The sequence below is a fragment of the Schistocerca americana genome, chromosome 5, assembly GCF_021461395.2.
Source record: "Schistocerca americana isolate TAMUIC-IGC-003095 chromosome 5, iqSchAmer2.1, whole genome shotgun sequence".
In the NCBI taxonomy this organism is placed as follows: Eukaryota; Metazoa; Arthropoda; class Insecta; order Orthoptera; family Acrididae; genus Schistocerca; species Schistocerca americana.
In genome coordinates this window covers 40,674,744-40,691,714 of record NC_060123.1, presented here as the reverse complement: position 1 = coordinate 40,691,714, position 16,971 = coordinate 40,674,744, and positions in this window count along the sequence as shown.

Genomic DNA, 16,971 nt, shown 5'->3' with positions numbered 1-16,971 from the left:
TAAGGATTATGACGAGCAATCGACTCAAAATTGGCGGGATCGATAGATAATTGTAAATAGAGCATTTTTCATCATCAGGTATGGGGTCCGAAAACGCATACTTAGCCGGCCGAAGTGGCCGTGCGGTTAAAGGCGCATGCAGTCTGGAACCGCAAGACCGCTACAGTCGCAGGTTCGAATCCTGCCTCGGGCATGGATGTTTGTGATGTCCTTAGGTTAGTTAGGTTTAACTAGTTCTAACTTCTAGGGGACTAATGACTTCAGCAGTTGAGTCCCATAGTGCTCAGAGCCATTTGAACCATTTGAACGCATACTTTTCCAGAAATCGAGGTAAGGCAGAGCGGTTCTAGGCGCTACAGTCAGGAACCGCGAGACCGCTACGGTCGCAGGTTCGAATCCTGCCTCGGGCATGGATGTTTCTGATGTCCTTAGGTTAGTTAGGTTTAAGTAGTTCTAAATTCTAGGGGACTGATGACCTCAGAAGTTAAGTCCCATAGTGCTCAGAGCCATTTGAACCAAATCGAGGTAAGAAACTTTTACCACTGCCGCGTCTGTGCCTACATGGTAAACGCTTTTCGCCTACAGCACCGATAGTGCAATGGCCAAGGTAACTGGCTGAGAATCGGAGAACCCGAATCTCGAAGAAACTTAGAGGATGTTCTTTTCGTTTGTATTTTTCCATATCTCAATTGATAGGGATAAGAGGGTTAATAAGGTAATTAAATCAATAAGGAATCATAATAATAAAGTAGGCAAATAAATTTCTGAAACCTCTTGGGATAGTGAACTACTAAAATGTTATTCCAGGTCACTTTACAATCTCTCTTCCAGTCACTGTTATGTGTACTCCCTTTTCTTCGAACAAGTAGATGCGTGGTACTTGTCATATTTTAGTTTACATTTAAAAATATATCTTTTTCGGGAATTAATTTTGATGCGTACCACGCATACGATTTCATTGCCTGGCAAATCGGTGCTGAAAGTTGGTTATGAATTATGCTGTAAATAGTTATTGCATCCGTGCCGTTGTGCAATTCCCGCTGGGTTTCGAGAAGCACACTACAATTCTGAAGCCTGGAAATAAAGTTTTTAACCTGGCGATAGAAATAAACATCACACGGCTGGCACACAGGTGTGCAGTTTGGAGGTATTACTTTTACTGTGCACGTTGGCTGGCCCTCGCCATCTATAAACATTGTGTCATATATTGTAGTATTAATTTGTCCACTCCAGGAATCCAATGGTAGACAAAACTTGTTACCAGAAACCTATGGACTTAAAACATTCTCAAGAAATGTTCAGTAAATCGCATTCGCCAGTTTCACGGATTTGGAGCAGGTAAACCGAGGACCAAATGTAACATTCGATTCTTGTAAATACAGCAAAACCGTAGGCAACACTTTTCCTGAGGCTGTGATTGCATATTGCGCCGTGTACGAATGTGTTAGTTTGTTTTTACTACCAACTGCGACAAGGGGTCGTTTTTCTCCCTTATGCGATAACGTGCGTCGAATGTTCACCCGATACTTGCATCCTGTTTGATCGGTGTTGATCACGTAATCACGATTAAAACCGGTCAAAATGACGCCGTTTGAGTGCTGAAAGGAGCCCCCACATTCTGTATATCCTCTATATTTTGTACCTCCTTATGAGAGACGTATTTAGTGACGTGCCGTTGACGAATTTTATACTCCGATTTGAAATTACTTGTCCAAGATAATGATGCAGCAAACGTAAAATCCTTGTTGGCCGTACACTGAAGCGGTGCACCTGCAGCCCACGCCTGAAGTATTCTTGTTGTTACATTCTCGTTACGATAACGAGATTCGACAAATCGGTCGTATGTCCACTTATTTATCGCCTGGTATTTGTCGTACCTTTTCCCTCCTTTAACGATATCACTTTCCTACAATTTCAAGTCCTTCCTCCTTTCCAGGGCTGTTGTTGCTCCATTCTTTTGCAACGTTTGTAAGTTCAATTTGGATTATTCCTGGATAGCGCTACCGCCTTTACTTTTACTTCAAGGGGTATATCGCCGTAGTTGAAGCGTTTAGTAACCGGTTCGTAATACTCATCGGGAACAGATGAAGCACATATTCCCAGTGACGTGGAGATTTCCAAAGTGTTATGACCATTTTGCGATTCACTTGTCGGGATACCTTCCACTGAATCACCTTCTGCTTCGTCTTCATGGTGTTGTACTTCAGTATCAACAAAAGTCATTTCGTTCGTCAGCTCCAAAAATCGCTCTACGATAGCCGCTCCTATCAATCTGGAACGCCGAGAAACAGAACTGTCTGCTTCCAGTAGTACATTGATAATGCATTTGTCTTGCAACACTTTTACAAACCAAAACGCAGCGTCGGTAACTTCCCGCTTGCCATCGCCGGTGACAGGCTCCCAACTATATATTACAGCGTTAGTCGAAGGGTATACATCCTCCATTATTCAGATTATGCACCTGAAAGATATGACACAGCAAACAATAACTAGTATACTACTGTATGAACAGACGAGCTAATTACTACAAACTACATACAGTACTCGTCATATGTTACTTACGGAAGAACACTGTATTCATCACAAAACGTATTTCTTTCGGTGCATTAACGATGGAAAAATCGCTACATGTATCCGCGAGGTTCGCGGCAGCGTAATGACGGAAAACAACTCTTTCCGATTGACTTGTATAAGGCTCGTGCTACACACCTTCACTCTTCCAGTTCACAACTATGATATCACGAAGAGGCAACCGGGACAACATATCTCTCCCCGCGTGCATTCTGTCCCGTGCCTCACTGTAAACAAGAGTCGCGCGGTTGGCTATCTGTGATCCCTCGTGAGGAATTCGCAGCACTCTTACTAGAGTTGTTTTCATGTGACAAGGCTTAATAGTTTAATACTTTACTAACTCACGGCTTTTGGGAAATTATATTGCCTACCTGATTAATATCATTCCTTGTTGATTTACTTACCTTTTTAATCCTCCTATCGCTATCAATTGACATATGGAAAAATACAAACGAAAAGAATAATATCCGCTAGGTTTCTTCGAGATTCGAACCCGTGTTCTCCGATTCTGAGCCTTACTTTGGCCATCGCGCTATCAGTGCTCTAGGCGAAAAGCGTTTATCATGAGGGTACAGAAGCGGCAGTTGTAAAAGTTTCTTTCCTCGATTTCTGGAAAAGTTTGCCTTTGCTGACCCTATACCTGATGATGAAAAATGCTCTATTTACAATTATCTATCGATCCCTCCAAATTGGAGTTGATTGCTCGTCATAACATTTAGGGGTGATTTTCACAAAACTGCGGGGGTGTTGACCCAAAATATCCTAGAGTCTTTCGTTTTAGGTTGTACACAAGGGACCTGCGAAATTTGAGCCGAATCGGTTGGCCGTGTCTGAGACCCTCCCCTTTTTAGACACACTGTCCTGCGAGGGCAGCAATGTGTTTGCCTGCTGTTTTGTTGGTGGCATTATATGGGGCCGACGTACGCCGCTGGTGGCCATGGAAGGCGCCGTAACAGCTACACGATACATGAATGCCATTCTCCGATCTATAGTGCAAACATAACGGCAGCATATTGGCGAGGAACTCGTCTTCACAGACGACAATTCTCGCCCCGTCGTGCACATCTTGTGAATGACTTCCTTCAGTTAACGACATCCCTCGACTAGAGTGGCCAGCAAGTGTATCGTTTTATATTATATATATATATATATATATATATATATATATATATATATATAACTCTAGCACAAGGCGACAAAGTTAACAAAAATTAAGACGAACAACAAATTTAAAAAAAAAAATCTCACGAGCGGTCTGGCGCGACCAATAACCACCACAATCAATAATTATGGCGTTAAGATATATATTTTAACAACGACAACTCTAAAACACAGAGCTACACGCCCCTCATAACGAAACGCCCTATACATACGCGCTGCTCGGCGGTCGCAGAGCGACTGACGCCAAGACCGGAAGTGCCGCTGGACCCCTGCAGCACTCCTTATCAGCGCGATAAGCGACCGGAAATTAATTTTTCTGCAACACGGGTCTAGTAATACTGCGACCCGTGTTGTGTTGCAGCGGCCAGAAACTAAGTCCGAATTCAAGGTCAAGCGCATTCTTGCACGATTGTTGCACGTTATCATGATTCTGACTTAGAAATTTTCAGCGTTTCGCATATTTACTTGATCTGTGTTGCAGAAAAATTCACTTCTGGACTGTGTTATTCTTATGGAGATTATTGTTGCACGATTGTTGCGCGTTATCTTGATTCTGACGTAGAAATTTTCAGCGTTCCGTATATTTACTTAATCCGTGTTGCAGAAAAATTCACTTCCGGTCTGTGTTATTCTTATGGAGATTATTGTTGCATGATTCTTGCGCGTTATCTTGATTCTGACTTAGAAATATATATATATATATATATATATATATATATATATATATATATAAACAAAAGCTACACACAAAACATCGTTATATCCTATATATATATATATATATATATATATATATATATATAGGATTGAATTATCTTAAAGTAACAAGTCACTAAATACCTGACATTCTTTGGGCATGGAGCAGCAGATTAATTTTTTTCCTCGCGTTTTCATGACCGCGATGCAGTCATTCTCGGATCGACACTAAGGGACCAAAAGATTAATTGACATCAAAAGAAATCTGCACTACACAATTGAAAAGGATTATTTCAGAAATGATAGTAAAACGATAATGTTCCTTCTGCCTCAATGCTGCGTTCGGCCCACCAGCGTGATCGTAATTTCTGGTGATAAACTGATACGAAATGATTAACATTCAAGTAATGAGGAGATTGATATACTTAAGGATAATTTGTCTAAATAAGCATGCTTCATATATAACACACCTTTTTTAATTCTACGTACCGTATCTTTTTATATTTCAGTTACAATAGCTGCTGCATATTATGAAAAGCTTTGCACGTCACAGGCAATACTTGGGATTAACGTCCTCTTGATGGTGCCTGCTCGTAATTAATTACATAAAACTATATGTTTTCTGATTGAGAAAACAATTAGCACATTTGCCGACTATTTTGCACAAATTATAAAATACTGTTTGCGGAACGCAGCAAGTCTGTGTCCGCCTTTCATGGAACAGAAACAAAAAAAACGTGAAGCGCTCAAGGCCTCATTTGTCTTGAACAAACAGAATTCTTTATATATCATTAATCGATATGTGTACATAGAGATTTACAGCTGTCACGCAGGAGCGGCAAAGATAAAGAATAATAGATTCTGTCGCTGCCATGCGATGCATCATTTCTTTACATTACAGTTGTTTGATAACTTCAGGCCGTCAGGCGTTTACTGTTGAGCATATACTAATGTTTTTGAGGCGAAAATTACCAATATTACCCATGTTCTCCAGACATTAACCCTATAGAACATGCCTGGGATAAATTGAACAGGGCTGTTTATGGACGACGTGTTCCACCACCCACTCTGAAGTATCCGCGCCGAATCACCGTTGAGGAGTGGAACAACCTGACCTACAGTACCTTGATGTACTTTGGATAGTTGCCACAACGAATACAGGTACGCATCAATGCAAGAGAACATGCTACTGGGTATTAGAGGTACTGGTATACACAGCAGTCTGGGCCACCACCTACGAAGGTCTCGCTGTATGGTGGTACAACATGCAATGTGTGATTTTCATGAGCAGTAAAAAGGATAGAAATGATATTTATGCTGATCTCTATTCCAATTTTTTGTACATGTTCCGGAACTCAAGGAACCAAGGTGTTGCAAAACTTTTATTGATGTGTGTAGTAGTGGTAACAGTAGAAGACGATGTTGCATCCTATGAAACCTGGTGACATCCACTCATCATTATCCAATTTATGAAGGAACTGATCGTCTGGTAGGCCAGTGAAGTGGGTTTCAGTAGTTAGAGGAGTATTTAGCAGGCCACCATCCTCGTCATTCGTAGATGCTCAAAAAAAAAAAAAAAATAGAAGTCCTGTGTATGCCGCTGTAAGCTGTCACCATCACACCGGTCAGCAAAGATATTGCGAGGTGATCGATAGTGGGCGCTGGATCAAGTGCGCCTATCAGGAGAGATGCCAAAGACAGACTCACAAGCAATGCACATCCAACCCACTCTCGACGTCAAGTATTTCGATCGCCACTGTGGACTGGAGGGCTGATTCTCATTCTCGGTTACTAGCTCACTGTCTCAGTCACTAGCTCAGCGCCGGCCGGGGTGGCCAAGCGGTTAAAGGCGCTACACTCTGGAACCGCGCGACCGCTACGGTCGCAGGTTCGAATCCTGCCTCGGGCATGGATGTGTGTGATGTCCTTAGGTTAGTTAGGTTTAACTAGTTCTACGTTCTAGGGGACTAATGACCTCAGCAGTTGAGTCCCATAGTGCTCAGAGCCATTTGAACCATTTTTTAGTTCTTGTTCTGCGCTCATAGGTAGCACATGGCGCCTTATACACGTCCACCTCGGCGCTCTGGGGACGCGTCACCATGTCACGACACCTGAAGATGGGGTTATAAGAGCCCGAAACCGGTTGTGTGATAATAAAAGAACTTTACAATAGTAGCGGTATTTTCAACCTCTCATATAATGCTCAGTAGTGGATGTTCCTCTAACAGGACTCTTTATTCAACTGGTTACCTATGTGAGGTGATGTTCCCTTCTTTATTAATCATTGAACGCCGTTAGTAACTAGCGACTACGTTTTATGTCGATTATAGGACGTAATCTAAATCTGTTTCTTGACTTCGGATGCATGGGTTAGAATACAGTCGGATGAGTTATATTCAATATTTCCAATGGTTGTGACACATGTGTAAAATGATGTTCCTAATCTGATACTCTTAAACTTACACATACAGGACTTCCATTTTGAAACTGTATGCCATTCCATTTCAGTTGTGCCTGTTCATCCTTTCTTGTGCACTTTTCATGTATGATCCTAGAAACCAACTCTTCCCACTCGCATTTCGTCAATATTTGAGAAATTATACCTACTCTCAGATGACGTCAGACAATCTTTCATCAAACGTCAGTTCCCATAGCGTAACATTAGTAGCGCCTTTTTAGAAGTTGTTAATGATTTGCTCAAAAAATATTATGTAAGTAGACGAGGACATAAGGTACCACGGCAGAATGTTTGTCTCAAACTGTACGATAAACGCTCGAAATTTCAGGTCGTAAATTGCCGTCCATTGCCAGGTATTTAATCCCTTCTCTCTGACGTCTCTGACTGCCGAAGAGGAGGCGTCCAGCACCAGGTGATAGATGGGGACTAAAGTTTCTGATAACTGAGGAGATGTTTGATACTACCTACAGAATGAGGACATTATAGATCCCTTAAATTTCAACAAATCTTCTCATTACTCCACAGATACAAACATGTGTTACTACCATTTCACAGATATATTCAAAGTGTACATCACATATCTACTACAGGTTTCTGTATGGAAGTTAGAACTTTGATCCAACAACTTGTACAGCTAGATTCTCGCATTCGGGTTAGTTCTCGGTCCAAAATGGAGTGAATGCTGGTTTTTGGCGTGGTTAAATTGTGACAACTACAGACCCAAATTGACTCTTCAGTATCACTGGATCTATGAACGCAGTATGGTGGGAAATAATCTTTGAATTGAACAGTTTATGGATGACATTGGGTTTAATATGTACTGAATTCACGAAAAGATCCGCCGTCGACATAATGTCCACTCAGGTTACAAGCAATCACATACTTTTCTCCTTCTCACTTCAGTCAGCTATTACCCTTTCTGATTCCCTTCAGCTGCCGCAAAGAAAGTCACTGTTCCGTATTGCACAATTATAAGCATACAGTAAGTATTTCACGCTCCTATTCGCGCCATCAGTTCCGCACATCTAATCTCACCCAATGAGCCGAATCTTCGGCATAATTGCCTAAGCGCCTTTCTTTGCGGGCGCCAAAAGCCCACTCCAGCTCCTAAGAGAGAAGGCATCACTGCGTCACCTCTAACCGTGAAACGATTCGATACATTTCGAGGTATCGATTATGTGCCCTTAAAAGCTACGGGAGAAATCTTAATTAAGCTTACGTCAGCTGTTGACTCGAATCTCTACGCCACTCGCTGTGGCCGAACAGACTGACTTCACGCATTCCTTCACTGGCTAAAGAGACGACTTCGGAAAGCCGGGAATTTAACAGTACTCGCGCGGACAACAACGGCTGGCAGGAAATCCCCTGAGTTCCAGAAGAGCGGCAGAAGCGAGGGATGGTCGCGCAAACGGATGCAGTCAGCGTTTGGGGAGCGTGCCGTAAACGTCGTCGTGAAACGTGACGTGATATATGGCGGGGCTGTGAGTGGACAGGGAGAGGGGGGGGGGGGTTGCAGAGACTTTATCGCGGCACTTTATCCGCGCGTGTTTTACGCGCAATGATTCAGCCTCAGCAGTCGTAATTTGGAGCGAGCTGGGACGCGGCGCTCCGGCAGTCCGATCCGCCAGCGTCATCACGACTGGAGACGTGGCGAGCTCCTTGCGGCAGCCGTGCCTGCTCTGGATAACACGTCACCTCGTTTCACCAGTTGAGCTTGAAAAATACAGTACCCACTCTGAGACGTAACAATTCAGCTATGGAGAGCATAGCACAAGGCACGATTGAAGAAAATGGCTGTAAAAAGCCAGAGAGGTGTAGCTTTATGCCGTATCTTATTCTACACAGAGAGATGGTGCACTGGTCTCGCAATCAGAAGAACAGTGGTGCAAGTGACATTTTTCCCATCTAGATTTACGCTACAACTTAGATTCCCAAGTCACTTTCGGCAAGTGACATCATGGATCATTTGAAAAGAACAAGCCCGATATTTTTTTCCTGATCTAACCGTGTGCCTTGCGATCAGTGACAACTTATCGACGGAAGACTGACCACTACTGTCTTCTTTTTCTTTCCTTCTGTTCCAGTAGCGTATCGCTAATGGTTTCTAGCAGGGTACTGTCAGGTGGGGGGTGCCCCAGGGGTCAGTGTTGCGACCACTCCTGTTCCTTACTTATATCAATCGTATGTCCTCCAGTATTACAGGTAACTCTAAAGTATTTCTGTTTGCCGATGACGCTAGCTTGGTAGTAAAGGATGTTGTGTGCGACATCGGCTCGGTTTCAAATATTGCATTACATGACAAGTTCATGGCTTATAGGAAATAAACTAACGCTAAATCACAGTAAGACTCAGTTTTTACAGTTTCTAACACACAATGCAACAAAACCTGAAGTTTGAATTTCACTGAACGGGCTTTTGATTAGTGAATCTGAACAGTTCAAATTTCTAGGTGTTCAGATAGATAGGAAGCTGTCGTGGAAAGCCCACGTTCAGGATTTTGTTCAGAGACATAATATTGCCATTTTAGTATTAGAACGATATCAGAAGTGAGTGATCGTTTGACACAAAAATTGGTCTACTTTGCTTATTTTCATTCCCTTATGTCTTGTGGTATTATATTTTGGGGTAACTCTTCCAATTCTAAAAGGATATATCTGGCTCACAAACAGGTGGTTCGGCCAATAAGTGGTGTAAGTCCACGAACCTCCCGTCGACTCCTGTTCACGAGTCTGGGTATTTTGACATTGGTCTCACAATATATATATATATATATATATATATATATATATATATATATTCCTTACTGTCATTTATTTTTAACAATATTAGCCTATTCCCAAGAATAAGCAGCTTTCACTCGGTTAATACTCCGCAGAAATCAAACCTGAATATGGATCGGACTTCCATAACTTGAAACGTCCCCTTAGAAAAATTAATGAATTACTGTGCTGAAAAGCCTCTTACATTATTTGATTTTCAAACAGCTGAGCAGAACTGAACGTACTCAGACATTTCGCTCTTTACCTACTCTGATCAACACTAAACCGACACTCAATATTTTTAGCGCAACGCAATATGACATTCAATAATCTCTACAAAAGAATGGCCCTGACTAACAATAACATGTACCTTTCATGAATCACTTACCTCATAAAAATCTTCGTTACTCGAACTACTGCAATACAGCGAGCGCGAATACTGCCAGCTAAATAAAAGATTCAAACTACTGAAGGCACTAACTACTGAAAGGCATAGTTAGCAAATGAAAGATTTTGATAGAGAACAAACAATGTATTTACCTTAATAGTGTTCAAAATTCATAATATATATAGCAGTTCATGACATCCAGTCTTACAAATTTACTGTCTCTGATGGACACACGTCCAGATCATCCCCTCTCAAAACTCCGCCATTTCTCTCCCCACATCCACCACTGCTGGCGGCTCACCTCCAACTGCGCAACGCTACGCGCTGTCAACAGCCAACTGCCCAACACTACAATAGCATATACACTAACAATGCAAACCAGCCACAGACTGCACACAGCACAGTCTGTGATTTTCATATAGAGCGCTACGTGGCGTTACCAACATAAAAACCTAAGCAGGCTACTTACAAACTCTTGTGAAAAAAGGTGTGCAGTATACTGCTGCATCCATTTTCAATAAGCTACCACTCGAATTCAAAAATCTTAGCAGTACTCCATGCGCTTTCAAATCGAAACTTAAGAGTTTCCTCATGGGTCACTCCTTCTGTCGAGGAGTCCCTTGTAATATTAAGCTGATTCTTATTGTATTGTTGATTTCGTTTACTTAGACTTATGGACTGACTTTTCTCGGGTTCATAAACATTTATTTTTATCTGTTATTACTTTTATGTTGTAATTTCTTGTATTGACACGTTCCATGACCTTAGAGATTTGCTCCACAATTTGGTCCTACGGGACCTGACATGTAAATAAAAAATTAAAATAAATAATGACGGCGATCAGAGGTAAACCGATTTCGAGCTTCCAAAATGAAACGTTCACCTAAGCATGAAGACAGCAAATTACAATCTTACTACACAAGATCGTCGAAACCAGTTCGTCGACACCCGGCAGACAAATATTCTCAGGTGATTCGAGAAATATTTGCAGTTACGTTTTCCCAATGTGTAGCTGGAATAACCCCGAACGTATAACGCCCACCAACATTTTTCCTGTGACGCTTATTGTCAATGGAAAATGTCGAATTGTCTCCCATTAGAAACAAAAGTGAAACTTAACTAGGCCATTTGACAGAGTGGTCCCAGATTAGTCTATTCTTTTATTCGATTTAGCGTTATGTATTAAGAAGTAAAACAAGAAAAATATTCATCAAGTCAGCAGCTACTGCATGGCAGTAGCAAACAGGACGCGACACGGTGGCGTACGAAGCAAAAAGCGGCATGTTGGGCAACTAAAACGTGTAAACAAATGTTAACCACAACGAAAAGTGCTATAAGACATTGGAGCTGACAGTGGACACATCTCAGCCATCTTCCCACTACGCTGTACTGCAGAATAAAACATGTACCCGCCTTGAGAGGTAAGAGATTGATTTTGATAATGGGTAAGTCCTGCTAACGTTTTCTTGTACAAGAATCCTGCACAGCTGTTGTTACTATAGTGGATATTTCTGACAAGATTCCGTACTACGAATTTCACCTGTGTAGGCATGCATAATGATGAAGCCAGAGAGGCAGCTACGGCATACGCTGAAAAATATTCGGTACGAGAAGGGAGGCATCCTTCTGAAGGCTCATTTCGGGCTGTAGTACAGCTAGTTCGAGAAACGGGATTTGTGCCCGGTGAAACAACAGCGAAGCAAGCCTGTGTAAAATCGAAACAGAGACACTGCTTTTTATGTGGTACAACACACAGCCACACAGTGCTACAACGACGCTCGCTAGGGAGCTACACGTCTCACGCAGCAAGATGCATCGCATTCAGATAAAGTAAAAAACAATCGTGAGGATCTGCACCAAAGGCTTTCCAGGCTTTCAGTGGATGCGGACGGCAGTCAGCTAACGTCCTGTGAATGGCTGTGAGCCAGCCTACTGAATATTTTAAACAAACTTCACAGACGAGTCATGTATGCCAAACAGTACTGCGAAATACTATTGGGCCTCCATGAATTCCTAATGGCTGTACAGGCAGATCACAAACACCGATGGTCGGTCAGAGCTGGGATGGCATTATCGACAAGTGTTTTGTTGGTCCCTAATTTTTTAGAGTTAGGTCGAACTTGAGATCGTACAGCAACTTCTTTCCAAACGAACTGCCTGCTCTGCTCGATGATATTGACTTAAGAACTAGGAAAGTATAGTGTATGCAAAAGAATGATGCACCGAGCCACTGTACTCCACCTTTACGCCAAGCAGCAGGGGAATTTTTCTCAATTAAACAGCATGTTGGTGGATGTTGAATGGCCAGCTAGGTCGCCTGACCTCTCTGCGATCGGTTTCTATTTCAGGAGTACAAGAAAGGACGTGGTGTACGCAGAACAATGTGAAAATAGTGACGAGATGAGAAACCGCATTAGGTAGTCCTACTCTGAGCTTGATGTGCTACGTGTCATAGCTAGAATCCGTTCAACACTAGAATAGTGCAGATAACAAAAGGGGGCTTGCTTGAACGCCTACAGGGAAGGACTGATTAAGTTTGATTTCCTCTTCTGCTTTTTCCTTTCTTTCACATCGTTTCAGCTAATCATTTACTAGCTACTTTACTTTCAACAGACTTCAGAATTTTCTTTTCTTTTACGTGGACCGTTAATGGATCACGAGTTCACAAAGGAGAATCAGTAACAAAGAAACAAAATCAGCTTATTAGTGATTATGAAATGCAAATCAGGTGCAGAAAATTGATTTCGTAGAAAATAAGTAATTTATTGACTTCTTAGTTGGTTCAAATGCCTCTGAGCACTATGGGACTTAACATCTGAGGTCATGAGCCCCCTTGAACTTAGAACTACTTAAACCTAACTAACCTAAGGACATCACACACATCCATGCCCGATGCAGGTTTCGAACCTGCGACCGTATTTATATTGTTGGATTTATTATAGACATAAAAACAGTAACACCCGTTGGTTCGTGAAAGTGTCTCTAACCCTAGATTGCCAAACCCTCGTAAAGTTTACTATTGCAGTTAGTATTCCTTTATGATTCCCTTAATAAGGATGTATGAGCGAAACATGCCCTTGAGTACCATCGTGGCAAACATTTTTGTTAATAGGGTTTCAGTTATTCATTGCCTGACTGCAACGGTCTGCTGAAACTAGTGCTCTTGTCGTAAATATATGTTTAGTAATGTGCTACCTCATGTGTAATTGTCGGCATACTTGTTTATCGCTTAGAATATATCTTGATAATTAACTTGCAGCAGTGTTAACACTGGTTACCGCCGAATCACCGAAGTAAAGCCTGTCGGACTTGGCAAGTGGGGTGCACTCAGTCCTTCTGAGACCACTTGAGGAGGTAGTTGGCTGAGAAGTCGTGGCTCCGGTCACGAAAGCTGATCACGGCCAGGAAAGCTATATGCCGACCAAATGCCCCCTCCATATACGCATCCAGTGATCCTTATAGCCTCGCGGGGTAGCCGCGTGGTCTCAAGCGTCTTGTTGCGGTCTGTAGGACCGCTCCCGTTGCAGATTCGAGTGCTCCCTCGGGCATGGGTGTGTAGGTTGTCCATAGCGTAAGTTAGTTTAAGTTACATTGTAAGTAGGCTGTTTATGTTTTCTCTATGTAAGTAGGCTGTTTATGTTTTCTCTGTGTAAGTAGGCTGTTTAGGTTTTTTTATTGGTAACGCCACCTCTGTATGAAAATCACAGACATATTTTTTTGGAACCATTGTGATACTATGAGAGCTTTGAATGATGTATTTGGTATGGATTCATGATTTTTAAAGTACGTTTGAGGCAGATGACACTTTTGACATGAGCAGAGAATTTTTTTAATTATTGGAGGAAGCTACGACGATTTTGAGATTTGACTGAGGTGTTATGATGTTATTTTTACGACGACGATGTGTATTATGCTGCTGAGGTATGTTTATGATTAATAGGCTGAGGCTATATGAGTTATTTGATTATGCTTCATATTTATAATGACGAAATATTGACGAGTGTCGATGGATACGTATATGTGTAATAAGGTAAGGAGTAATGAATAGTGGGTAGGGACTCCTGATTTATGAAAAGGATGTTGGAAACCAAGAAACGTACTTTAAGAGTTATGAAATGTGTGTGTATATGCGTGACTGTATCACAATACTGACGAATATTTTATTTGGGCACTTATATTTTTAGGATTTTCTTTCTACAGATTTGCAACGCTAATTCTTGACCTGTGAAATATTTTTATATGAGACTGTCACTGTAGCGAAAATTGCTGTCATAAATATTTCCGTAAGAAAGTTAAGTCACCATCTGCATGTAATGCGTCGCGGGCACCCACCTGGGCGACAGCCGCCCGAAAAAAAGCCATTATTGCGAGCCCTTTTCAGCGGCACAGGTAGAAAAAAAAATAAAAAAGGGGACGCCATTAACCTCGCTTCTGACATTCCTTTGTAGAAAGCATCGCAAAAACGACACGGTCGAACTTGAAAACATATGATTACACTAGCTCTTAATTTACGATATTTACTGAAATGCCTACTGAAATGACGAGAAATATTTTTACATCTGCACACTTGATTATGACAAGCGTCTTTCTACGAGAGTTGAGAGAGTTTCTACTAACTTATGAAATGTCACATGACTACTGCATGATATTTTTATACTTTGCTTTTCGTAGTTGCTTATTTCATTTGATATCTAGTTTCTAGCTGCACTGCAGCATTGGTTAAAATAAAATTTTATAGATGTACTAATATAAATATTTTCTGTCTACAGATCGAGTAAATAATAATTTTTTTCAAAAAAAAATTAGGGAGCACAAAATGACATTTACTTTCACAGGAACTGCATTCATAATTTTCTTTTCAAGTAATTGGAAACTTTTTGGTAGAATAACTTCTTGTGGTGCACCACTTTAATTACATAGACATTAAGATGTGAATATACACTTCCCTTATCTGCATTGATGTTTTTACTGTAATATCTTTTCTGCTTGAGCTATGTCATGTTTAGATATAAGTTATTTCTGCTGCTATTTGCCAGGCATAATGCTACTAAATTTCACTTTGTATTACTCTGTTAAGCTAGTTTTACTATTGATTTATTTTTATTTTTGCTGCTCATTGCATTATAACAGTTGTAATTTATGCTGCTTGCTTTGCCTTTTGTATTTTGTATCATTGCTGTTTGTGTTACTTATTTTGTGCTGCTGCATTGCCTCGTCCCTTAGTTTAGCATCTGAGCTCAGTAGATTTAAGTTAGCTTAAGAGGGGTAGACTATATAAGAAACTAACTATGATGAATTGGAAGAAATGCATTTAGACGCTATAAGAAAATGGTTTGGCAAAAAAAAGTATTTTAGGTAAGATTTTCTTGGAAATAAATGATGAGGTAAGACAATGGAAAATAAAAATGAGGTAAGAAATGTGTGAACATATAAACACAGAAAGCATGCTTAGTTAGAATTTTTTTTGGTGGAAACAAAGGATGAAATAAGAGGAAAGATATATGAAGTTTTGGGTTGGACTGCAGTACCAAATGTTACACTGAAAACGAACCCTGTCCTTTCCTATTGGTGTTATCCCACTATATGTTTGTGTACCCTTGTGTATTTGTTTTCTTCCTGTCTCTGTGTAGTTTCATAGAATTTTTTCTTCTTTTAATATTAAGCTACATTCACTATGATGAGGAATACTGTTATCCTGAAATATAATTTGCATTAATTATATGTTATTTACCTTGTAAATATGCTTAGACATTATTTATTCTGGTTTGTTGCTCACATGTGAAGGTGATGTTTCAAAAGTTCTTGTGATCTTTATGTATTTACTTATGTCATAATTCCTGTAACACTGACGTATATGTCTATTTCTATTCTTTTGTAACACCTGTTTTACTACAAATGTTATCTGTATTGTTATGTTCTTTAATGATGTATTTTGTACCTTTGTAATTGTATTCTCGTGTTATAATATTGTAATTGACACCAGTTCATCAAATTAAGTAACTTGTAAGCATTCCTTTCACTGCACACGTTTCTCTTGGTCATAGTATATGGACAATATGTGAGACGTAGGGACTGTTAGTGTTTGCACGTGTGTTACTAATTCAGCAAGGGACTGGATAACAGCATTGCTGGTTCTAAGGACATTTCAAACAATTTTTTTTGTGAGTGGACATGTGGTGGTTTATGGACTCGCCATATTCTCCACAAGACTCTTCAATGGTGATTGTGCACCTGCACAGTCACAACAGATGGCTGCTGGCTATCTCTACAAGGACTACAGTTGGTCTACATCTTTGATGATCCATCAATACCATTATTTCTACAAGGACTGCAGTGGGTCTGCACCTCTGGTGGCCCACCAATATCGTAATCTCTACCAGGACTACGGTGGGTCTGCTCTGTGATAACCTACCTACCAATATTCATCAAAACTTCGACTGACTCTGCAGTGGGTTTGCTCTGTTGTGGCCCATTACCTGTCAGCATGTCGAGAGTCAGCACTGTCTTTCCGTTGGAAGGACAACACTACTTCTTCAAGACAGCATGGAAATCCACTACTTCTGTGTGCTTTTTCTTTTACTGCTCAGACTTTGAGAAAAACACTGCTATTTTACTGTGATGAATCAGGACTTTCTTTATGGACTGTGAGAAAATTTTAGCTTTTGACCAACATTGTATCAATAAGTGTGTGCCTTTGATTTCTTTGTTATTGTAATTATGAAAAAAAATTTTTTAAATCTGTATTGGCCACTGCCCAATCCAATATGTAAAAATTTTTTGTGGGGAGCATGGGGGCTATGTAAGTAGGCTGTTTATGTTTTCTCTATGTAAGTAGGCTGTTTATGTTTTCTCTGTGTAAGTAGGCTGTTTAGGTTTTTTTATTGGTAACGCCACCTCTGTACGAAAATCACTGGCTGTGCTGTGGGCAGTCTGTGTCT